The sequence below is a fragment of the Hippoglossus hippoglossus genome, chromosome 20, assembly GCF_009819705.1.
Source record: "Hippoglossus hippoglossus isolate fHipHip1 chromosome 20, fHipHip1.pri, whole genome shotgun sequence".
Lineage (NCBI taxonomy): Eukaryota > Metazoa > Chordata > Actinopteri > Pleuronectiformes > Pleuronectidae > Hippoglossus > Hippoglossus hippoglossus.
Window position 1 is genome coordinate 17,856,771 of NC_047170.1, and position 25,345 is coordinate 17,882,115.

Below are 25,345 nucleotides of genomic sequence, written 5' to 3' on the forward strand. Positions count from 1 at the left end.
GTCCTCACATTTGAATGAAATCTAACAGATCATCGTGCCTGAGACCGGCTCTTAATCATCACTGATATAACCTTGACATTCACGTCTGTGGGTCTGTCACAGACGTTTGTCGGAGGCACGGACCACTAATAATGACTCCACTTTATGTCACGATAATTAAAGTGTCGTCAAAGCGCAGAGCGATGGCTTCAGAGCAGGGAAACGTGTTATCAGCAGTTTGAGGGCGAGTATCTGATTTATAAGGTTTTGTCAAGATTTCAGTTGGAGAGACGACGCAAGGCTTGTGCTGTGCTCAGGGTTCATTAGAGATTGTGCACTTGTGCTAATGGTGTTGGGTTTTAACTGTGTCAAAGTTATTACTGTAAAGGTTAAGTGGGTTTCATAGATGGGTCGGGAGGTTTGATGCTTAATTAAGGTACAGTGTAAAAGGCTTTGAAGTGGATGCTGTTTTCTTTGTAATTATTTTAAATGTGTGGCTCTACAATAACAAAAATAAGGAACCGTCTATGAATTACAGTGGATTTGTTTATTTGTTATTTAAACACCTAATCCTACACGTATAAATAGACGACTGGGAAAATGTGAGTTATGATCATAGAAGCGCTTCACATTGCAAAGTACGAGCTCAGGTACCAGCAGCCGATGTTTCAAAAAAACATCTCTGGTTCATCTGTCTTGAAATAAAGACTTTTCCCTCAAAGTTAAAATCCATCATTGTTAAATGTTGACAAATGCAGGTTCCCCACTCTGCCCTGGAAACAAGGTTTGCTGTCATACATCAGTAGTTTGAAAGTCTCTTTGAACAATAAATAGCCGGTGTTAGTTGAATTCTTTCCCCCACAAAGAAGTGCACACGCCGCCGAGCACCTCAGGTATTATTTTGTTTCTACCACCGACTTCCTGCAGCAATGTGGAACTTTAACATTTCTCTTTAAATCCCAAAGGCTGCACAGTGTGAACAGTTTGAAATCAGATCTGTTTGGTTCTTATGGTAATATAAGAAAGTTTAATATCATGTTTTCAGTGTATATAATCTAATATTTAGTTCAGTACAACACAAAGAGGGGAAAGTATGTGTGAAAGATTCAGGACCACGGACAGAGACACAGAAGGAGCCTGAAAGATTCAGGACCATGGACAGAGACACACATGAACCTGAAAGATTCAGGACCATGGACAGAGACACACAGGCGCCTGAACGATTCAGGACCATGGACAGAGACACACAGGAGCCTGCAAGATTCAGGACCATGGACAGAGACACACAGGCGCCTGAACGATTCAGGACCATGGACAGAGACACACAGGAGCAGATTCATGTTTTTAACAACATGGAGAAGAGTCGTATGAAAATAATAACATATTCATTCATGCTGTGTTTAAATGTAAACACTGTATACGATTGCTATTAATTCATAATGAAAATATGATCCCTTGAGTGTAGCATGGTAGAAGTTGTGTGTTATTTTAAAGGTGCTTCTCGGCAGCAGGGACAGGGAGACTGGTCGGGAGTCGAGAGCAGCCGAATACGGAGAAAAAGCAGCACCACGGGAAATTCTCACAAGCTGACACTGGGATGGCCGCTCACCTTTTACTACGGTGGTGACCGGCAGCGTACAGCCAACACAACGCTGGAGTGGCTTGGGTCAAGTCTTTGATTGCCCCCTGTTTTGCCCGGACAAAGCCCAGACTTAGACCTTACAGAATATCTGTGGAGGAAGCTGAAGATGACAGTTCACAGAAGCTTCCCATGTAATCTGATGCAGCTCCAGAGGCTCTAACCAGGCTGAACCACAGAAATCCAGGTGAGCAAGATACTTACCCAGAGGAGTCACGGCTGTAGTCTCACCCCAAAGAGGCTTCTACAAAATGCTGGATTAACACTTTTGTAAATAAGAGGTTTCACCTTTTGATTTTTGATGAATCGACCAAATAATGTAGATGGACGTGCAAAGATTTCATCCATTTAAAATGAGATCTACAAGTCAATGAAGTGTGCAAAGTGTAAATGACTAAATCCATAATATTCTGTATGTGTCTCGCATATCTCAAGCTTATCACCTGGACACGGGACATGTTCAGTATTAAACTGGAGCTCCTCAACATTTCATGAGTTCGGGGTTTTGCTGAACTTTGAATAAAGAACAAACTCTTTGTGCAGCAGCAGGATTTTATTTCTAGTGACTCAACTACTGCAGGTAACTTTTACAGTTTCAGGGAGAAAATCTGCAACCAGCATCATCACAACTCATTCCAAAACAGGGAAGATTAGAACAGGAACTGCACATGTGTCAGATAAATCCTGGATTAGAAAATGAATGGAAGAATAATCACACTAATGAAGTGTTTCAGTTCCTGACATGTCGACATTTTTGAGATTTGTGATCTCTTATGAAAAGGCCTGATTATAGCATGTTGGTGTTCTGACACTAGATCATAACATTAATTAACGGCGGGTGCTAAACATTCTTTATCGTGCAGTAAAAACACTTCCATGTTTATAGACATAATCAACATGGTGCCCCAGATGAGCCGAACTCCCGCAGACGTGCTCACGCTTCACGGTGGGATTAGAGAAACGCAAACAGTGAGACGCCGCCAACAGACTTGAACGCCACGCTCCGTGTAGTGTGGCTGAAACAGACACGGGACAGATGGACCACGAGCTCCTGTACATTAAAGCAACATCTACGCCTTCTTTTCCACATCCGCATGCTCGTCATCGCATATGCTCACCAGCACACAACCTGTTCAGATGTGCCCTCGACGTGGAAGCCAATGATGTGTGGGCTCCGCTTTCACCAAAGCACGAGAGAGTGGGTCTTAAATGAGAAGATGATTGTTGTGTAATCCCACGCGTGATTACACGTCGGCACGAAATGCAAAAGAGCGACAATGTGTTCATGTGACCTGAATGCAGGTTTGTTTCCATACAGTTTTCATCAATTATATCCAATGATTTATGTATTTTATCACGTATTGTGCATTGTGTTGAGGAGTCAAGAGGAATATGATTGATACAGAACAAATAATGTTGTATTTCTTTAACTTTTCATCAAGAAGATATCATTTAAACAAAATGATTTCTGGTTGTTTCTTTAAGTCTTTGTCGAACACTAGAGCAAATGATCAAAAAACATTCTGGTGCAGCTTTGGTTTCACCTGCACTGTTTTAATCTGCTTCACGAGAAACAAACTTTCCCAGAACCAACATCACTCGGAGGCAGAACGAGCTCGAGAATCAAACAACTCAACACAGTGATATTTATTAATCTGGGGAAGGTTTGCTGAGTTTGCATTCCTTTCTTTTCCAGCAATGCAATCACACATCCACTGGACTTCTAAGCTCTGTAGCAAAAAAACATCTCCACTACAGTCTGCAGGGCTTGAAGCTACCGAGCAGCTCTTACAGCATGCATGCCTTGCACAAGAGCACATGCCTCACTCCCTCCAGTGCAAGGATTTAAACCAGGAACCTCTTGTCTCAAATCTGTCTCAAAGCAGACAACTGGGATCCTCTGGCACTGGAAGGAGTGAGACCACAACATGACTGGTGGTGTCTACAACACACACAGACACACACACACAACACAAGCACAGTGGCTCCATCACTCCCGCGGCTCCGGCTGCCGCGACGTGAGCCCAGAAAGCCGAAGCTGAGCTGCTGCAGTCGGCGTCCTGGCAGCGACACAGGAGCTGCCCGTCATTAGGACGAACAGCTGAGCCCGCACAGAAACGACGGCTTCACTCCTGCAGGAGCAGCGGGACGAGAGGCACGGCACGTTTTACTCCTCCATGTGCTACTCGTTTACACTCAATTACTTCTCTAAACACGTTAATGCAGAATTGTTTTGGTGCAGTAACGTGCTATTTGCATGGTTCATAAGGTTTTTATGATGCATCGTATAGAGCTACTTAAAACATGCGTTTATAAATAGCTTCACTTGGGGATGCAAATGGAATGAGACTCCACTATCAGGATGTTTAATGTCTTACAGGGAAAGTGTTGCATGTGTGATGAGGCTGCAACACGACGCGCCTTTGTTTCGACATAATCTTCTTCTCATTGGTGCTTTTACTTCCTCAGGCCAAAGCAAAGTCTTTCTACTTTCATGTTGGCTTGCTGATAAAAAACACTGGATCCATACACGCATAGTTACGTGGTAGTTTTCTGCCTCATTAGCATGATATATTTCAAACACATATAGTTTTTTTCCTATTTGCATTTCAGTCAAGTCGGTGATTGAAGCCGGCGGATCCGTGCAGCCAGGCCCCCGTCCCTCTGCTCTTGGAGATAGGATTGCCGTTTGTCTCCAGGAATTTGCAGCTGCATTTTACGCGTATGAGCTTCAGCTGACGGATTTAATGGACACTGCCTTCATCTTTAAAAGGGTTTAAAAAGGTGCTCTAACTGAGATTTTAAGGTCCCCGAGAACAAAAATGACCGTGATGTATCTGCGGACCCCGATAGGGTTGTTGATCATTACCGGTGAGTCAGCTGCGACCGAGCCAGGCACGGAGATTTCTCACTTTCAAAACTCTCTCCCCGCACAGTTGGAACAACATCGGCCACTCTCATATTTCCAGCAGCTCGGTGATGGATGATGCTGTGACTGCACCTCGAGAAATGTTGCCACCGAGCCAAAAACAGCAAAGGAACTTTATTGGAGTATTTAGCATGTGATGTATTTTCCTCTCCCGTTATCCACTCTAATTAACGTGACTCAATATTTATGTCAGGTGCTGTAAGAGCTTGACAAAAATCACAGACTGCGTTCGTTCCCCCGTCAAGACGCACGCTCGGCGACACCTTCCATGACTCACGGTTTCCCTTATTAACAGTTCACTTTAATCCAGGACAAATTCCCTCATTATGGCTTAATTAGTCCGTAATTCCAAGTGGCAACAACAAGCTAGTTGATATTAATCAGGAACAAAAGGGCCAAAGAAGTCATCAAGGGAAATGTCACAGGGCGCCGTAACCTTTCAGACAGGCTAACCTTTGAAGGCTCCCAGGCAAGATGGAGAGTTGTTTGGTCGAGGCGGCGCCGTGCCGAGCGGTAACGAGGGCCACGGTGGCGTTTGTGACACAAATTAACTTCAGGTTAATGATTGGGGAGCGTCGTCTGCGAGCTCCTGAGCGCAAGAGGGCTGCAGACACCGAGCACAAACACACTCACAAGCTCCCACAGATCCACAGGCTTTACTGCTCGCATGCACACGCCAAAAAGCCCGAGTCTCAGCGAGGCGTTGGGTAAATGCACAGTATCAATCTTGTGCTGTTGTCAGCCCTCGAGGCTCTGCGGGATTATTATTTGGTCAGCAGCTTGCCTGTTGTACGAAGCAGGTGCTGGAGACTCAGATCAGCTATTGGAGGAGATTTTCTGAAGCGTTGGAACCTCAGAGCGCTTCCCCGCTCCGGCTGATTGGCTCAGCGCAATCTGTAATTTAATTAGTGTGCTTTGCCCTCGTACACACCCACCAACGCACAGCCAGACTGAAATTTAGCATCAGCCCGGCTGCAAACTCCCGAGACCAATATTGAAACTTCACCACAGGTGTCCGCATAACAATCCACGGGAGGCTTCAGCTTCCGATGGTAAACACTCTATCAGTGATACGTTAACTCATCAGCACACACTGTCAGCAGCTCTGCTCCCATGATGAAGCATCGTGCCCCAGGTTTAAGTCATAAAAGAGAAGCTGCTGGGCCAGAAAACCACATTTTCTGAGTAGGTAATCGTGACCATTAATCATGCTGGCACTCTTCTCTCTCCCATTGGCCAAACAGAATAGGTCATGGCTAAAGACTGCACCTCCACACACCGCCGGTGAATATGCAACCGCCTCCACCTACTCAAGGCCGTTTGGGTTTGATTTGTAGCAGCAGTCCTGTGAAATTACCGGAGTTAAAATGTTGAAAATAAAACCACAAAAAGGAGGAGTTAAGGTTTTCCACAGTAACATTATTGTTCTGTCAAATAGCAGTTTAATAGAAAAGACATTTTAATGTTTTAATTCAAGATTGTTTGAGATTTATTTAAAAATATATCTGTGTAAAGCGTATATTCCTCAAGATCTCTACATGTGTTAGAAACTCAAAATAAGTCAAATTAAACCGAATGATTCAACCTCGAGGAGGAAAAAAAACAACAAGTTGTCTTCTTCTCAAGTGGGAAAAACAGACACCTTCATTTTTCACATCGTGGCGATTTCTGTTCACGTCGATATCTCGGAACGAGGCGACTTCACGCGATTCAGGAGTTCCATCGATCCACAACAACTCTCTACACAAATTAAATTGCCTTGGAAACAAAGTGACACTCAGCACTTGTGTTCACGAGCGTAATTTTTCAGGACAAGAGAAAGTGACTCGTGTTTTTTTTGGCGGGGGGGGGGGGGGGCATTTCACCTTCAGCGAGGCGGCCTTTTCAATTTCCATGTTCACAGATGCACTTATCCCATGTCACCTTCAGGGAACTGGCTCGGTCTGAGGGGGCGGATTATACCGCAACCGCTGCTGTTTGTTGTTCGCTGCACTCTTTCACATATTTGAGGTCTTCGAATGCCCCTGTGGCCCTTTCAGTGTTTAAAAAACTCGACTGACAGCTGACGAACCCAGACGCCGTCAAAAGCCCCCTGACCTCGAGCCAAACTGCTGCATCGCTACCGCCGGCAATACTGCTGACACAACGCGCCGATACCGGATAATGACTTTTCTCATGTGGAGAAAAGAAATCACGGAGCTAGTTATTAGATTCTGAGCTAATTTAGGATTGGAGGCAATTTAAAACTGGAGACTTTATCTCAGCACTGCAGCATTTGAGATGTCAGCGGTGAACGTAAAACTCACCTCACGCTGCCGAGGCCTATCATGACAGCTTTAAGGTCTGTTAGCCAGGCTTAAGCACCACATGCCCACCCGCTTCTTCATTTTAGAGCATATAAAAATAAATGCACTATATGCATGTAATATTTAGTGATCTTACCCAGACTGAGCACATTTTCCAGTGAGGGCCTGTTTAGAGAATCTTAAATTTGCCTGTGATGTTAGTGAGATGATCAAAAACCTTCGTCTCAGGCTTCGTCGTAAAAACAATCTTTTACAATAATCATTAAATCCACTTTCAGGAGTTTATATGCGTATAAGTGGTGGGATGGTCTTTTGTTCCATAAGCGAAGCCGCGGTTGGAAATAAAAGGAAACGCTACCTCCTCGCATTAACTTTCATAACAAACCTTTTAAAGTATGTGCTGCAGAGAATGTTTAATCAAATCCCCGGTGAGCTGGACTATTTAAAGTATCTCATTAAGCTCTTCAACTAAAACTTGTGTTTATAACTGTCACTTTCAGAGGAGTCCCCCCCAGTGGACGGCAGCAGCAGCCGCTTTCATACTGTAAAGCACAAGTCTGTGTTCATGGATGAGCCCAATCTGTCAATGTTTGAGACGTTGTTTTGTTTTTTTATTGTGAAATGTTAATGAAACAAACAGAGATCAAAATATTTGTTTCCTATTGTGGTCGACACACTTGAGACGACAGCATTTGCTTGTGTCCGCCCCCCCGGCACACGTCTGTGTAAATATAGTTATATTACTCCGTCTTTTGGCTTTGAATTCACCCCCCGACAGCTCAGTGGAGATCTGCTCTAAAGATTCTCTCAGCAAGTCAACGTCTGGAAACAGGATCCGCTCCTCTGGCCACGTTAGGGCATCGCGGGCTCTAGTAGCTCGAAGCTGTGAGTTTCAGGGATCAGACGTTTGCTTTTGTGGAATCTGCAGGAGAATCATGGTAATGGTGCCAATCGTCTCGAGAAGAAATGAGCAGAGTGAGACACAAGAAAGCGAAAGAAAGAAAAACAGACGATTTGGTATCTGAGTGAAATCTTATCACCTTCGGACCACATGAGGAGATTAGTATGGACCGGCTCAAGTGGGAGGGAGATAGCAGACGTCTGTATTTACCCATTGGACTCATTGATCAAAGTAAACACACTCGGAGAGACGGCCCATGTGGAATGAATCAATGGGGATCAATGGAAATCAGACCAAAGCGGCCGCAGCCTGTAAATATCAGAGGTCAGTTTGCTCGGCCAGAAATGTATCACAGCGGAATAATAAGAATCTAATTAAAAGTCCCACCGGAAAACATTAAAATGTGAAGCTTTGGATTTAGAAAAAAACGCAGCAAACTGGTGTGCATTGATGTGCAGGTGGTTCTAACCTCTATAATGGAGGCAAACGTGTGTGAATCACCGCGGCTCAGCTGCTGGAGGTGTCTGCAAAGCGAAGGCAGCGTCTTCAGTTTGCCTGGAACCGCTGTTGCTTTGTTATACACCCCCTCGCTCTCACACAGCTTTAGTCTTTTCACTTCCAGCAGACAAATGATGAAGAAACGCCATCAAAGTCTTCTTTTAAAGGGCACTCCCCCCCCCACTCAGAGGCTCCGGTGCCACGACGCTCGATCCCCCGGGGAGACGTCTTTTTTTTCTTATCTGCTCTTAAAGCGAGTGAAACCTCAGAGGTGAAAAACAATGCAGGGGTTTGTAATTCTCTCACTTTTTCGTATTTACTTTTTTTGCATTATTCAGGATTTGAATGCCTTGTTATTTATACTGGATTAAAGAGGTCGGGGGAAGGAGCTATGCAAGGTAATCTAGTCTGGAACATGAATTTTAACGCTGTCAGATTTGTTTTCCGTATGTAGTAAATTCTAAAAAACTAAAACATACTTTTTAAACGTTTTAAAGAAGAGAAAGAACTATCCCCTTCAGTTTTAATACCCCTCGGTTTTTTGTAACTAAGGTGCAATGAATCCTGGGACAGGTTTGGCAGGTGAGGATCCACCCGCTGCAGCTCTTGTTTATCTGGGATGAAAGGATACATCTTGGAAATGGGACGGCCTTGTCGTGCCGTTCCTAAATTGAGACACAGCTTATGTATTTCCTACCAAACCGAAAGTGAAACCACCGTGCATCACTCCGTTCGGTAAAAGTCAATGATCAGTTTGCCCTCAACTCTTAAGGTGAATCTGGGCCTCGGCTGCTGAGAGTGAAGAGACATTCTGAGGATCCTTTTTATTGATGGTTCACTGTGTTATTATAAAAGAGACGAGAGAGAGAGATCCATAGAAGTCATTTTGTTTTGGAAGAAAGTGTTTCAAACTGAAGGAAATCTCTTGTGCACAGACTGAAGAACGAGACTTGAGGTTGTATATTGTACATATGGATCATAGAGACACACATGTGACCTTCGCTGCCGACCAATGGCTGTCAATGGAAGTTGTGTTTTTATACAACACAATGTGAAAACACAAGATTACCTAGCATGTACTATTTTCTTTCAAACCGTAAATACCTCAGTCTGGTCTCCTTTCAACTTTTTACACTTGTGACGTGAGAAACAACAAAGAATCAAAGAACATTTGACCAACATGCACCTTTGCCACCGTCGTGCTTATTGTGTTCCAGAGTCAGGTCTCAGCTGTGCAATCACACGAACCTGCTGGAGGCTGTTTTAATCAACAGCCTTATAAGAGATGCAACAAAGAAATCCTGTTAACTCCGAAAAGCCAGATGCAGACCAGCCGGTGCTAATGGCCCCATTCACACCAGAGCAGCATTCTGCTTGTTGTTAATGAATTACTTCTCCCTCAGCCTGCGTTTCATGAATTCATTCACATAATGACATTTCCTGCTCCTCTTGTTGCATAGACACAACTGAGCAAGGCCAATTTGTCAACATGTTACATGAATGCATGTATGTCCTGTATGTTGTATGATATTTATTCATACATTGCAAAATGGAATATAGAGCCAAAACATGTCTCCTAACACAAATATGGTTATCAGATGTTAACACACACACACACACACACACACACACACACACACACACACACACACACACACACACACAATCCGTCCACTTGCGAAACTGCAAAAGAAAAACATTCATATGCGTCTTCAGGCAAAACAAGTTTTTATATTTCATCTAAATCACAACCGTCACCTGATATTAACCAAACAGACTTGTTGCTTAAACCAAACTACAAACAGGATTGTGAATATGAAGCCTGGTCTCTGGTGGGACAGTCCTGAACTATGTTTGCCCCGCCCCAATTCACTAATGACCATTAATAAATGCAGCTCTTCATTCGTTCACAAATGTTTCTAGGAGACGGGGGTTAAAAGATCAATGTGACTCTGAAGTCTTCTCACTGTTCTGCCACATCCTGGTGCTGTGCTCAGTATGTGCCCTTCAAATGACAGTAAAGTATTGTCCCAGCGATTTCTGAGAGCTGGACAGATAAATGACAACTAGTCAGAAACAGAGACACTTGTGTCATGGTTGGTTCCACTTTGAGTCACACGTCTTCCTCTTCTGCATCTGCAGTGGAGCAGGAATCAGTTCAGAAGCTCTAAGAATAATGTAAACAAACTTTATACATCGGAACACGTGACCATTCATTTGTTAAGATCATCAACATTATTTTTCACAGCTTTCTGGTTTTGTTGGAGTTAAAACATCGAGGTGAACAGTAAATGCTCGGAAGAACAGTTTGTTTTTATTGCTGCGTCATTGTCACAGGCTAATTTTAACTTTGTGACATAACTGGAAGGTTTGCAACAGCTGAAAATATTCATGAAACTTGAAGTTGTGTTATTACATCCAGGTTGTTGGGCTGAAGCTAAATCTTATTTCTGTGGCACAAATTGAAAGCTCCGGCATCATCTTTGGCTTCGACCCCAATGCAGAAAAACACAACAGGAAATGGAAGCAGAGACGATATCTGCCCACACAGTGTGATTGACAGCAGATTCTTGGAAGTGAAAAGCATTAACACCTCCTTAAAATACAGATTAGCAGCTTAGCTGTGACACGTTATCACCAAATGTGTTGCCAGAGTGAAAAAAACCTGCCATATTCACCAACTCGGTGAAAAACAGTCAAATGAAATTCATGACGTGGACGAACCGTGTGATAAAATCAAAACAACGCGGTTCCCCGAAAAATAAAAATGTGTTTCAAACCAGTTGTGTTATGAGAGTTATATCTCATCTGCTTTCTCCTTTCCCCAGTGAACCTCCCTGTTGGAGTTGCATCCCTCCTGCCTCCTCCTGCAGCAGCTCAACAGCCCCTCACTCTGAAACCTGCCTCTTTGAAATCCAGCTGTGTTGACAATCTTGCGTCAGACTCCAGCTTCACCTCGACACGTTCTCACGTAGCCGCACATCAACAGCCCGTCTCGCTCAGATGAAACAGAAAGTCAACTTGGAGGTATGCCACGGTGTATCAAATCAATTCGCTTCCCTCAGCCTGGGGTCGCATATCAATCTCAGGCCACATAGTGACATGTGTGTGCACGAGCGAGACGGAGAAAGAGGAGCGTGCACAAAAATCTAAATAAAAGCTCGGTCGTCTTAAGCTGGAAACATTCATTCCTCCGAGCATCACAAATATCAGGCAATCTTAAGGTTTTTAGCTGCAAACATTAAGGTTTTTTCCCACATAGAATTAAAATGAGGAGGTTTTATCGTGTTACTGAGTTTCTGTTTAGTCCAGATTCCTTCGAGCTCCACCAAGAGTCCAGTGACTGAACTTCACTGTTCTCTCTTTATGACACAATAAAGAATTGCAGCCTGCAGAATGGGTGTGAGGTGGAGAGACGGGGAGAAGTGGGATAAGCGACTTGCATGGGGACATTAAACTTTAGTGCATGTCAAACACCTTCTAATGCACCTCCTCATGTGTCAAAACTATCAGGCTGCGTTAGGAAGCTGCCATAGAAACAGATTTTAATCTGACATAAATAAATTACGCAGAAAGTTAGGAAGCGAATCGGCCACGACTTTCCAAAGATGCATGCGACTGCCACACATTTCACACACACACACACAAACCACAAACTCTGAAGGTCACAAAGCCAAAGCAGTACTTAGTTGCACTCTGTCCTCACCTGTGCAGCTGGACATTAGAGTTCCAGATGGGTGGTTCCCAGACGACTGATACCTCAGGTTGTGGATGCTGAGCTGGGATGCAGCCGATAGTGAGTACAGCAGCAGCCAAAGCAGTGGGAGGAAGGAGACCAGAGGAAAAAAAAGCGAGGAGGAAGGCACAGATTCTGAATAATGGATGTGGAGAGTAGGGGAGAGAGAGAGAGAGAGAGAGAGAGAGAGAGGAATTCCTCGGCCGCTCTTACTCCTCGGATCGCAGAGCGTGAATCATCTTCTGCATGGATCAAATGGCACAGTCCACTGACGGGCTGGGCCGGCGCTGCGAGCGGAGCAGAGGGTATCTGCGAGACTCGGAGAGGAAGTAATGGTGGTGGTGTCGAGGCGGTGGAGAGGAAGGGGGGGGGGTGGTTCTGCTATATGAGAAGCAGCACAGCGGCACAGCACAGGAGTATTATAGATAGTGTAAGAAGCCATTCTCCAGCTCAGAGAAATTCAGTTTGTCCGACTGCTGTCTCCTCCTCCTATACCGAGCACACACACACACACACACACACACACACACGCACACGCACGCACACACACGCAGAGTCAATCTAGATTTGTCTAATCAGTTTACACTCTGTCTGTGGCTAACAGGCTCCCATTTAACCAGGTAATCAATACCAGAGACTCCTTATGGTAACTGGCTTTCAATATCCCAGCACTCCTCCTTCAACGATTTACATTCGCCCCCTCCAGACTCTGTAAATCGGTTTGTTCCAGCGTTTTACTGTTACTCTGGCTAAATTCCTAGCTGAGTGATATTAAAAGATATTTTAAAGGAATCTAGAAAAATCTCGTTATGTTCCTGATTAACTTGTGGTTTCAGTTTGACTGCTCAGTGATCGCTTGGTGGGTCTGTCAGTGTTTTCCAAATGTTTGCAAACTTTAAAAAAGTAAAGTGTGGCCCAGAACCAGCCGGCTATCTCCAATTTCTGGTCAGATCGTATCTGTTGTTTTCATCCGTCCATTATCTACACTGCTTATCCTCTAGGGGTCAGGGGAGGGCTCGAGCCAATCCCGGCTGCCTTTGGCAGGAGGCGGGGGTGCATCCTGGACAGGTCGTCAGCGCATCACAAGGCCGACACAGATAAACAGCCTTCACACCCACGGTCAATTTAGAGTCTCCAATTAACCTGACCCCAATCTGTAGGTCTCTGGATTGTGGGAGGAAGCCGGAGAAAATCCACTCTGTATCCCGAAGAATATCCTATCTTGATAAATGAATGATTTGAATCATAAACCTGATTCTATTCATTTAAAAAGGGAATATTTGCAGAGAACAAAGTCAACCTTACTGGTAACTAATCAAAAGTTGAGAGTTGTTTCCCTGAGAGGCTCAAATATCTGGCTTGAATTCCAGCTCTAGAAGATGATGTTTATTGGAACATTACAAAGAACTTCTGCCAAATTACCTCCAGAGGCCCATGTTGCACCGGCATCATTAACTCAACCACTCTGCTGCTTTGATGATACAAATCAAAGCATAGAATCCACTGTATATATCGCAGGTGCATTAGTCTGCTTGGTTTCACTTTTCTTTCTTGTACCTTTTAAAACAAATCATGTTACTTCCACTTGTTGCTGCGATATCACGCACGTGGGGCTGGGAACCTCCGTCACACGCTACATACAGACGGACGTCCTGGCACCAGAACCAGTACAATGAGCTGAAAGAGGCTGAAATGATCTGTGGAGCTGAAAGAAAGATCACGTCTGTGGAGAATCTATCGTGGATTTTTCATTTTGACGATTTCACACTGACAACTGCAGCTTTAAACTGGCAAACTCGCTTATTCACTAACCAACTTCAAACACTGGCTGCATTAGTAAACAACACACAAAGGAATTGGGCTGTGCCAGTTTCCTGTGAGTGATCTGGTCGTCAGTTAGTTTGGCAGAAACCGCACTGGTCCCCCGACGTCCCCGAGTAAATCTCCATTAAAACCTCCTCAAACATCGTCTCCTCGGTTTCTCTTCAAACGTGGCTTGAATGCAGATGTGTTTTAGCCAATTTTCTTTGTTAAGCAGCAAATATAGTCAAACCGGAACATCAACGAGAATCTAAAGATTGCATTTCAGCCACTGCCCAACCCAGACTGAAGGCTTTGTGATCTGCAACCTGAATCCTCTCCCCTCTTGCGTTTCAGTGTTACTTATATTACGATGCATTACCGCAGCTCTTACTGCGTCCGTCGTGCTCAGCGTGAAAGCTTTAATATCCAGTGGAACAGAATGAACTGGTGCGAGCGATCGTTTCCTGCATTGATCGAACGTCTCAACGCACTCACACGCGCTGCATTACGGCCGAGCTCTGTGAGCCTTCCAGCTCGCTGTCGTCCATCTCAGGGCAATATTTTATCATGTAGTAGACAAGTGACGGCTGCAAAGTGAAGCACAAGGACACAGCAGAAATGGCTGCGTGTGAAAAGGACGAGACAACACATGAATAAAGAAAATGAGAAACTGTGACATGGTGGATGAGTGGGATTCTGTTTTATAAGCTTCTGTGTGAGCAATAGCTTTAGTGACTTGCAATCTGAGTTCATGTGTTGTGGCAAACACTTAATGATATAACTATAAGAAGATAAATAAAATAGTGATGTGATATCTGTGTTTTTTCACCTTCCACTTTTGCTAACCAGTTAAATATCCCAAGCCGACCCCAGGACATCCCCTTCCACTGATCTTTAAAGTCAGCGGGAAGGAAGCGAGTCTCCATGGATCTGCCGACAGGAACAGAGCCAAAGCCGACGCTGCAAACCTGACTCGACGACAGACGGACGTACTAACGACAGACGCCATCGGCAACCGTGTACTGTCTGTAATTATCTGTCTGTAGAAACTGCAAACAAAACAAAACAAAAAAACATCAATCAGTATTCATTTATTAATTTTTTTAATAGTTATACAATGAGGCGATCGCCGCAATGTTTGAATGGAATAAATATTTAAAATTTCATTTGTGGGATTAGCATATAGCAGTGAGATGGCAGATTGCAAGGAACAATATCCCCCCCACCCCACCTCAGCCCTCAGCCCTATCTGAGTGTGAAGGAAAACGTACAGGGTAACTGATTTAGATTTAGTTTGTCTGGTCTGGGCTCCCGTAGAACATGGCAGCTAATGTAGATACAAAGGGCTGGTGAGAATATAAATGTACCAGAGACACAAAAGATCATTTATACACTTTCTTCACGTTAAAAAGAGAGGGAGGTGACAGATGGTCGGACACACGTCGAACAACAAGAAGAGGAAACAGTCGTCCCATATCCGCGCTCTACTCGAACTGTTCTATCTTCGTCTCGATCCATACGATCAACTGTGATGCCTCTTCAGGTGTACATCATTATATTGAAGGCGCCGAGGAGCAATCGTCTCCCTGGGAGCAAGGCCCTCGGCGCCGTGATTGAGCTTTACGCCTGCGTTTCGTTCCTGTTAGGCTTCTGCCTTGTTGAACCTATCCTCAGCTTCTGCCCTGCTCCCCGTCGCAGCTCCTTCCCCCTATCAATGTCAATCTGTCAGAGGAGGAGGGAGTCGGCGGCGGCGGCGGTGGCGGCTCCTCTGCCGCTCGGCCCAGCCATGCGTCTGTAATCATTCTGGCTGTTGCAGTGCCGATTGGCGCTCCTGTGTCGGGCCCCGCTGTAGGTGAGTGATCAGCCGTTCTCTGGGATACACAAGTCTGCCGTTGATCAATTGCCCCATTAATCCAGCAGCAGAATGGATAATGCACGGCTAGCAGGGATACACACTCCGGCACAGCGACACAGGCACGTGTGTTCTGGCCTTGCAACGCTTGTAAAACAACCCCCGAGGTTGTTTTAGGAAATAATGTTTTACATGGATGATGCCCTCGCCCATTAGCATAATGCAGCACCTATTTTAGAGCTGAATATCACCTTGCGTCACAAGAAGCAGAGCTCTCACTGTGATGATGCTCTGGATTAGAATGCAGCGTTCAAGGATGATGAAACAGTCATTCAATGCATCCGGGAAATGTTCGACGCGATGCCAAATTAATTTGCACGGTTTTGGAAATGTTGTGAGAACAGAGGCTGGCAATTACCGACTGCCACTTCAGCCGTTTTTTGGCTGTGTCAACAATTAAGGCGTAAGACGTATGTGATGCAACTGTGGGCTGCAGAGGATTTGTCCTTTTTGTCTACGACGAGCGGGACGGTCGCCCAGTTTTCAGCTGTTTGTGGTATTCAGGCTTGTTCTGTGTTTCGCACATGGTTCACATACTCTGCTCCAACTGGAAAGACAATTATTAGGGTTTTCCATCATTTTGTATTTGATATATTTGACACCACAACAATCAGCTATACCACTAATCCAGGAATTTGTAGGTAACTATAACATTATCGATAGATAAACTTAAAATTTCAGTAAAACTACACAAGTAAGGAGACATGTCTTTCGAATCAAACAGACTTAATTTTCAATATCCAAATAAATGCGATTGTGAGATATATTATTCTGACGACCTGCTGTTGTTCCATCTCCTCATCGTAAATAAAGACAGTGGATCTGTGCCAATCATCAACACAGGCTGGGAACCGACTGACATTTGCTTTGCACCGAGTCTGGCTGCCGACAAGTGGATCTTTTTATAGTATCAGTACAATCTGAGTGAACTCTCAGGAGTTTGTTGGCAGAGGAATATTTATACATGAAGATCTGATTCTTACTCAGTGAAGTTAATATGTAATTTATGTTTTTTTACAGTCATTCCCATTGTTCCCCAGTGTAACAGCTAATGTGTGCCCATGGTGCTAGATCTTAAGTTGTGTATTTATTGCATTGTGTACCCACAGCATTTAATCTACAATGACTACTTATCATCAAGAAACGTTTAGTAAACAATGCAATTCATCCTAATTCCCATAATAACTCTCATTTTCTTCTCACTCCTACTTCAACCTTCAACTTAATGAATAAGTTAGTTAATTAGTTAGTTAAAAGATAAGACTGTCAAGAGTCTTTTATGTGAATCTCTAAAATAAATAAATACAAACATTTTGAACAGATGAACAAATGTATCAAGTCACTTATTTCCACTCTGGGAAATAAATATTTTTTTAACTCCACAACATCTCACCGGATCTTTGCTTTTATATTTCCAAATTAAAGTTGCATGTGAGTCAGAACAGTTAAACCGCAGAAGAACGATTAACTTGAATCACGACCGCTAGTTAAGAAGATGAAGCTGAGCAGCACACTCGCTCATTGGATGCTCTCTCTCTCTCTCTCCCTGGACACTATCAGGGTCACTGTCTGCACATACTGACTCAAACCTGACGCACTTTTCGACCGTTCTCTGACGTCAACTCGCTCTGTAAAGTCTCCCTCTCTCGTCAGTTTGCCTCTAGTGCTTCTCTCCGCGTAGACGCTGCTCTACGTTTACCCCACACTGCGTTAATACGACAAAACGCCACCTAAATTGTGTCCTCATCTCTACATCCACTCACCGCACCCGCGACGCCGAACGTCCCCGACGCAAATAAATGAATCTAAACGAGGTGGAGGAACGATGAGTGAGGACGGAGCAGGACTCTCCATCATCCTGTCTCCCAATCACCCGCCGTGATTGAGGCCAATCAGTGGCATCGGGACCTACCTCTCTTTCTACCTCTTCGACTCTCCATTTGTGACCCATTGTAAAAACCATTAGCCCTCGACTCCAAATGCAATCCTCCCCCACAGAATCATCCCGCGCTGAAGCCGCACCTAATTGAGGTTTTCTAAATCCTCTTCTCCTTACCTATGGCTCAATCATGGCGAGATTGTATCATCCATAAACATTATGTCCGTGTGTGAGTTATTGTACGTGTGTGCATGTGAATGCCTGCAGCAATGAGCCCTGTTGCCCCGAGGAAACACTTTCCTCACCCTTTAAGATAACGGCAGGATGTGAAAGGACAACCTGGCCGCGCAGAACCCAACTTTAAACATCCTGGTTAATTGAATTTCATGACATTTTCATATTAATGCATTTTCATTTTGTGTTTACCTCCTGTTATTACAAAATTCATATTAAAACACCAAGCATTTGACCTGAAGCAATTCTGGAAAGCCTCAAGGTTCCATGTCCCTAAAACCACGTGAGCTCGAGAAAGGTCAGAACATCATTACCGTCACGGCCGAGAAAGATGTTCTTGTAATTTTTACTTGTCCCAGAAGTTGACAAGATGAGTGAATTGGCTCGTCTGCGGCAGAGGATGTGTGGGTGTAGCCTCTGCAGGGAATCTTTCCACTTTGCGAGGCTTGACCTCCCCGCAAACATGTCAAGAGTAAGACATCACCGACAAAAATAACAGTCTGCGGCCGTGGCAGTGGCTCCGTGAGGCTGTAACACTCGCAGTAAAGAAAATGAAATTGAGGGATCGCTTGTGGAGGGTTTGTGGGGAGATGCATATAAAAGCGGTTGTGGCCAGTATGGCGGCAGTTATCATGTTTACCAATGTCATCACATGAGTTATTACAATTCATTCTGCTGGGTTTTATGACGAGTCCTCCTAAATCATCGATAGTTCACTCTGGACTGAGCAGTGTCCTCGTCCCGGTAACGCCTTAATGCATCCATGTCCAGTTAAATATGATATTTTTATTTTAGCGTGTCCCACAGGTTATTTTACTTGATTTATTCCCATGTTTTACGTTTGGATAGTGATGATAGGGAATGGGAAGTTATTGATTTTACCTCCAGTCATGAGAGAAGCTGAGCTGATGTTCTTCTTCACCTCTCCAAAACAGCGGTTGCACTCTTCTGCCACTGGAAAGTGCTGTTTCTAGAGAAGAAGAAGAAGAAGAAGAAGAAGGGATTAACGGTTCTGTAAAGACAAACTGCAGCAGCTAATTTATGGAAACCAGATTTTATCGATGCAACGAATTGAAAACGAAAGCAAGAAACATGACCAACAATCTTCAAATTCAGTGTTGTGTATTCCGAGATGTATTTCCTGAGCCAGGCCACACGACAATGATAGCAATCATCATACAGGGTGAACTCTCACTCTATTAAATGCACTGGGCACAGATTTGTTCTCGGTATCTGTCGATACACAAAGTCCAGGTATCGTAATCCGGGAGGAGAGAAATGGTATCGCAGCATCTCTATTTATTGTATTTGTCGCGACGCCACTAAGAATAGATCCAGGATTGATGGTGTTTTCACAGATCGGAGTGGGGGTAACGTGACCCACCGGCACCTCCAGTTTGCACAACCTGAGGCATTTTGGATCGGGTGACACACTTCTGCCCGGGAGATGTAGTGAGCGCCGTCTGAACCATTAGTCACCGCGGGGAAGGGTCGGAGCTCTGTCTCAGCTGTCGGCCTCAGATCGGCCCGCAGAGGCTCATCTGGCTCTAATGATACGAGGTGCGAGCCCGTGGACGCTTCCTGCTTCACCTGTGAACCGTCGTGTTTCTTCAGGAATGGGCATCTTGTGGCTCGTGAGTCGCACCTGCTCCCTGCACCCCGGCGAGAAAAGTCCCAAGTTTTTACTGTCCATTAGTCAAAATGTCGGGAATACACGTGGGGGGTATTTGATGGACTTGTTGGTCTGTATCGAAGAAGAAGAAGAAGAAGGAAGAAGCTCTGGCATGAGTAAAGCTATTATCGTGATTTATATTAAGAATATTCCAGCTTTTATTCGTCAAACACAGCCACTGATGGCGAACACAACAATACGACAGCGTCCCTGCGTGTGACAGCTCACACAAACTGATGTAAATTGATGTGATTATACCACCGACCCTGCGGTTAATAGCTGACTGACTCTGTTACCTGAGTTACAGCTGCCACACTGCGGCTCTTCAACCCTCCCACGTTATCAGGAATTCATCACAGGTACCAGAAAAGCATCATCAGCAGTGATTTATCAATTACCATAAAATACCAGGAGTGTAATGAATGATTTATCCTCGTGCTCACATCAAAACAGACCCGACAAATGGCTTCATGAAAAAGGGATGAAATGTAAAACACTGGAATTAAAGAGGAGCGTCCAATTTAAAAAGAAAATGATGTAAATTGAGGGCACAACTAAATTGGCATATTATTATAATTATTTGATAATATTTGTTCTTTGTATGAGCTGACACATTCTCAGCTGTTTTATAAACGGTGTTTGTTTGGTAAAGGTCGTGTCGTGTGCGTCATTTATTCAGATCCACGTCCTTTCTGAGGTTTTTCCTCCAGGAGATTCGACTTTCTGTTCCTTTATTTCTCTGCCTGTAATAAAAAACATCCAAACTTAACTCTTTTCACCGATGCTGCCCGAACGTGAACGATCTGATTTCCAATCTGCCTGGGAAGCGTCACCAACCCAACACTGCTCCGTCGTGTTACGTATCAAAACATGGCTGCCTACGGCATAAATGTGCACACATGCCACAATAAGTGCGAAACCCGATGGCGCCGGAAGTTCACCTCCATGTTTACACGCCAAGCGCATGGTCTCTCACTGGTGTCATCACAATTCAAATTAAAAGGGGAAACCTCAAAGAAGGAGGATAAAAGATTATTAATCTGCTTCATTTGTCGACACCTCCTTCGTCTCCAATGTTTTTAAAATCAGTTTTGATAAACCTCCTGTGTGCAGCAGACATTAGTGTTAATACGAGTTTTTCATTTTGATTCAGAAACACCATCATTATCGTCTCCAGGTCGTTTCCTTTCCCTGCTGCTGTTACATTAAACTGATTTGTTGGTTTATTGTGAAGAAGATATGTGATATCAACACGATTATCACAGAAGCTAAGGTAAAAACTAATATTGATTTCATATCTCATCAGCTCCATGTGCAGTACATCTTCCTATTTTAGATAATAAAGCATCTTAATGTTTTAGTTCAACTCAATACAGTATCATGTTAGTGCGCCCTCTGCTCATGTGCAACACCCAAAACTCAAAATACTCATTTCGAGCTCTGGACTCTACGGAGGTAAAATAAAAATGTGAACCTCCCTGACAGTTCCCCCCCTCTGGCCTCTCCACACGATCCCATTGGCTTCCTCTCGTTGCGTTTTACTGGTGGGCGGCGCTGCGTCGTCACTTAAAGTGCAAGCACCCGGGCCCAGAAGCTCCTCAGGTGCCATGAGAGCTGCACGCTGCTCGCCCACAGCTCACTGACGTGTGAGCTGGTTCTGGAGCTGCTCGCCATGACGTCTATTTGCATTCAAACCACCACCTTGTTGCACCTTTTCAAGCCTCGTGTACAGATTCTAAAAGTCCCAAACTATTTGATATTCTTTAAAAACTATAGGCGCAGGGCTTTAACCTTTTCCCAGAAACTAATTTGATACGACAGCTGTTTGAAAATCTCACCATCTTCTCATATAACGCTGAATTCCCGACCACCTCCTGCTCCCACGCCGTGTTCAAACACAGTCACACTCTTCAAGCTCGACCAGCTCGACCAGCTCGACCAGCAAAAACCCTTTAATAAAAGCATTTGCACCATTTTCACATCTTCAAAATCACACATCTCCACGTTTCGGGCTCTGTTCCTGTTCCCTCTTTGAGTTGATGCTTGATATGGTAATTTGCGAGTTGAGGGCTTTTCCGTGACCCCATTAAAGAGCGACTGTGACTGAACCACGACTAATTCGGTCTCCTGTAAAATTCACACCAGCTTCTATATCGTCCAAAACACTTTTAAAAATCTTTTTCCCTTCATGTATCAAGTGCATCATTTAGGTGAAGGTATTACTTTGCTTTCCGACTGTTGAAGATTATTGCATCACTGAAAACTGCGATTCACAAAATTCCTCTTTTCGTTACTGTGAAGGTAAAAAGACTTGAGATGTTAAAACGCTCTCTGCCCTTTTTGGTACGAACTGTATTTCCACCTCTTAAAAGTAAATTGGACTGGTTTGGTTACGACCCAGGGGACTAGGTAAAATAACGCTGACCTCATAAGGACAGTAATTGCAAAAAGATGGATTATATACACACAACCAATCTGATCATAATAATGATAATCAAATCAGTTTAACTGCAGTCTAGCTTTAGAGGATAAGAGAATCTACTACAAGTTACACATGGAAGCTGTTTTCAGACATGAACTCTGGAGGATGTCGGCACAATGATGTCTGTAAACTGGGCACAGCAGCTCAAAGACAGCACATCTGTCAGAGGAGACAACATCTGGCTGCAGAACTTCACAACACACACACACACACACACACACACACACACACACACACACACACACACACACACACACACACACACACACACACACACACACTGCTCACACACAGCTCACGTTATGAACATTAATTATCTTTTTTTGTCCCAGAGTTTGTGTCTCATACCTGTGCTGTAGGTTTTCAATCTGTGGTTTAACTCCTCCTGCAGCTCACTCTTTTTTTTTTTAACTGTCTCCTCAGTAAAACTCAGTCCAGATGTTTCATGAAGCTCCGTCTCATTCCAAAAACCTCTGACAGAAAACAAACGCTACTCAACGTGTCGTCCTGTAACAACTTCACTTCCTTATCCAACGAAGGGTGCGCTTGATTTGTTGATCCCCTGAGCCTGCTTTGGACTTTTTTTTTTTCACAACACCACCACTCAACCATAAACTTTATTGACACAGGAACAAGGACGAAAATTGTTCCACCCAAAATATTAGTTTGGCTCACTCATCACTTGTCTTCTGTTTATTTTAATGTGTAAACAGACATTTTCATCATGATATTTATGAGCCCAAAGTTAAGTTATTAACTAGACTTAATAACTGTTTTACTACTTTGGATTAGTTTTTATTGTTGGTTTTTTTTGAAGCACAGAGAGTTGGTGTAGTTGTAATGACAAGAACTTTTTAATCTACTTTTAGACAAAGTTTTATTCATCTTCCTTCTTTTGTTGTGTCCATTAGTAATGATTCCAATCAACAATAACAAAAGTAAATTGTCTAATTTAGACATTTTTTTAATTAAAAAGGAGAAATAGTCATTGTTCAGTTTGTCTGCAACTCACTAATGTTCTGTAATAAATATTCCCGATTTTTTAATAAGTGTAATTGCAACCAAGCACCACATCTGTTGCACTGATGTAACGTTTATGAATCATATCTGTGTATTATCCAATAAGAAGCAGAGTAAACGACACTCGTCAAAGTAAAGCAGTGCCTTTTAGTTCATTTCCAATCCTGCCAGGTAGCTGATTACAGATAATTGCATCACCTTGCTCCTCTGGTGTAAATCAGCCTCTGATTAAATGTCTGCATTGTGGAGCAGCAGGTCACTGGATCCATAAGGACCCACAATTAGCATCAGTCAGCCCTGAATCATTAACTCACCTGTCGAACGTCTCCAACAAATCAACCGTGCCATTTCCTTTCCCTCTTCTCAGGGAGAAAGGATCCATTTTGTGTCGATGATACAAGTTGTTGTTCCCAAACTTTCCGGCTGCTTAGATAAAAATTTGGATTCATGAACGAGTGCTGCAATAAGAAAATTGGGCCGTTCTGGGTTATAATAGTGTTTTTTTCTCCAGAGCCAGCAAAAAAAATAAAAAAAAGAATAAATACTCTACACTGCGAATACTTGACATTTCAAAGTTCATTTGTTTCCTGTAAAAACAACTTATTATTCTGAATAATCATCTAAATTAGTGTGTGTGTGGAATATTTATCGGCTTTTTGACCATTTTTCATTTTGCTCTGTGTTCGGCAGGTTTTCTGAGGACAGAACCACATGAGCCCTTACAAAGAAATGTAATTATAAACTGAGGAATCTTTACCTTTTGTTCCCGTCAGAGTCGAGTCTCGCTGCTCGGAGACCCCCCCCCCTCCGGGCCGCTGTTCCAGGGTAACGAGACGATGACATCATCAAAGGTCACGCCGCAGCACCAATGACAGAGAACTGCATACATGACACGCAACGCTGGACAAAATCCATTTCCCCGCCTGCGAAGGTGATTGAACCTTTCCCCTTAGCATGTTTGTCTTGTCACGTCTGCACATGTACTGGTTGTTTTATTCATACTGGCAGGTTGCGTTCGCTGCCCACTGCATAATATACATTTCAAGGGACAGTGGGAATTACAAATTGTGCAAATTCAGACACACGAACCCCTCCCCCCCAAAAAAAATCATTATTTGTGGCAGCTGTATATTGATATTTCTTCTTTATGTTAATGCAGTTTGTCATCGAAGCTTCTCAGCCTGTGAGGGGGATATTTAAGGTGAAGTCATTTCAAACAGAATTAGATGAGGTGTAGGATTATTTCAGCTTATAATCAAATATACCCACTGTTGGGGCAACTCTTTAATTTGGAAGATACATTTCTCTTTGGCTAAGCAGATCCATCCTTTTTATGAGACTCTACACTAAACCCGACTGATCAGTAATTGTTTTTCCACACTGAAGCAGCCAGTGATTTACTGGCTTTTCTTTCCCTCCTTTTGCTTTTCTGCTTTTTATTCCCTGATGTCATCACTCGTCACACACAAAGGAAACGCACAGTTACAGACATTTCAAAACAAAACTAGAGCTGCTTAGCCACCGAGGTTTTGTGTATTTTAAACACACAGGCACATCCAGGCACCGGGAGCAGGAAGGCCCACGTTGGATGAGGAGGACTTTAATTGAAAGTGGCGTTAAAAAGAAAACGCTGCACTGAGCCGGTTGTTCCACTGAGGCTGCACGGAGAGAGACTGCAGGGACGTGATTGACAGCTGCTGTGGCTGTCTCCCAGTCAAATATCGTGTGTTTTAGATATCTCTGCTCAAGGAATGTGGTGTCCACTCTATCGTCACATGATGTATGATTCAAATTTACTGTACATTGCTTTTATTTGGTCATGTGAGAAGATAAGAATTGAAAGACGGCTCTCAGCTTTACTCACAGCTCACGTACATCAGAGGATTCAGACTCTGCTGAGCTTCTCCCTCGTTCATCTTCAGTATTTTAGAGAGAAACCAAAATGTTCAAATCCAGTGGAACAATTAAAATTCTTCTCCTAAAAGTGCATTGATTTGTTTTTGATTTTCTAGACGGATCAGTTTATGCATGAGTGGGTGTGCAGCTCCTTCACCTCTCAGCACAAACTGTTGTTGAGGAAATGAAATGAATCATTATTTAAAACCACAATAATAAAGGAGTAAGATTATATTTAGCATGCTTGTTTATACTTTTAATTAAGTTCTTATGATTTGTTTATCAAGGGGAATTAAAGTTGTGATTCGGTTGTAGCCTGCAGCCGGAGACGTTTGGTTTTTATAGTTTACACACGCTCTCTGCTGAGAAATAACACTAAACATTTGAAAGGAATAAAAAAAAATGAATGATATGCAACAAAAAGAAACGTGACACTGAAATCAAACAGAGCAACAATAA